The sequence below is a fragment of the Mus caroli genome, chromosome 10, assembly GCF_900094665.2.
Source record: "Mus caroli chromosome 10, CAROLI_EIJ_v1.1, whole genome shotgun sequence".
Lineage (NCBI taxonomy): Eukaryota > Metazoa > Chordata > Mammalia > Rodentia > Muridae > Mus > Mus caroli.
The window spans coordinates 32,919,486-32,920,513 of NC_034579.1; the positions used below are offsets into that span (position 1 = coordinate 32,919,486).

General features: G+C 45.4%; 1 long non-coding RNA gene across 1 annotated transcript in view; it reads left to right on the forward strand.

Annotated features, from left to right (window-relative positions):
• Positions 1 to 846: 846 nt before the first annotated feature.
• Positions 847 to 1,028, forward strand: part of LOC110302669 — a 42,632-nt gene continuing 42,450 nt past the window's right edge. The window contains exon 1 of the long non-coding RNA XR_002378832.1: positions 847 to 877. This is a non-coding gene — a long non-coding RNA (uncharacterized LOC110302669). The remainder of the gene's footprint in view (positions 878 to 1,028) is intronic.

Sequence of the window (1,028 nt, forward strand, 5' to 3'; positions counted from 1 at the left end):
GGAACTGGTGTCCTCAGCCGTAGCGTCCTGTCCAGCCCAGGCTCTATAACAAAAACTGTTCTAATAGCCTGTCCTGACCTGTGAGAATTTTAAAAATCTTCGGACCGAACTTTTCCTTTCATTGCCTCAAGACACAGATGGCATAGAGAAAACCAAGGCATTAAGAGTTCAGTGTTCCCATCTTGTACCCCAGGCTCCTAAGAGTTTGCATATGCAGTAGGTAATTCATCCTAAAATTTCTTGTGTATTTCTATTCCTCTGATTACAGAACAGCTTCTTGTTCAGACATCTTCTAAGGGCATCAAAGGGCAACTAGAAAAATGCAGTGGAAAAAGCATTCGCAGCAGGTTAATTAGTCGCAGAGGAGAAAATAGAAGTGCAGTATTATTTGTTAAGACCACAATAGGAAGTGTGATTGTGGTGTCCATATGTCATTCCATTACTGAAGGAGAGGGTAGTGCTAAGTGACTGAAGTCCTCCTTTGAGGCTTGCTGATCTTTTCTATAAGGAGGCTGCCTCTTACACAGGCAGGACTTAGCAGGTTGCCTGTCAGGACAAGCCCAGAGGTGGCATTACTTGGCGTTTGCTGATCAATGACACTTTGGAGTTCTGAGAAGTCAGGCTCAAGGAGTGACTCCTGAAGCTGAACTGTGTGGTTTTGCCCTGGGATCCTCAGCCCAGCACCAGACTGTGATTTAGTGTCTTGTGACTCAACATCCCCAAAGCTTATTTGCTTTTCCTCGGCCTGCAATGCCCAGAATGGAGCTGTTGGCAAGTCACAGACCACACCCCAACCTTTCAGTCGTTTTGCTAATTTCTGCTGCTTCACTTCAGAGTCCCAGAACAACAGTGTGATGACTCACCAGCCTTACTTCCTGTAAGTAATCATTTTCCCACGGTGAGTGATGGTTTACTCCCGGGGTTGGGGGGGGGGGTAGGAGGAAGAATGTTGACTTGATTTTTCTTTTTCTTTTTTCTGAGCCTCATTTCTGCTGACAGAGAGCTAACTTTGAGTACTTTGTCTCCAT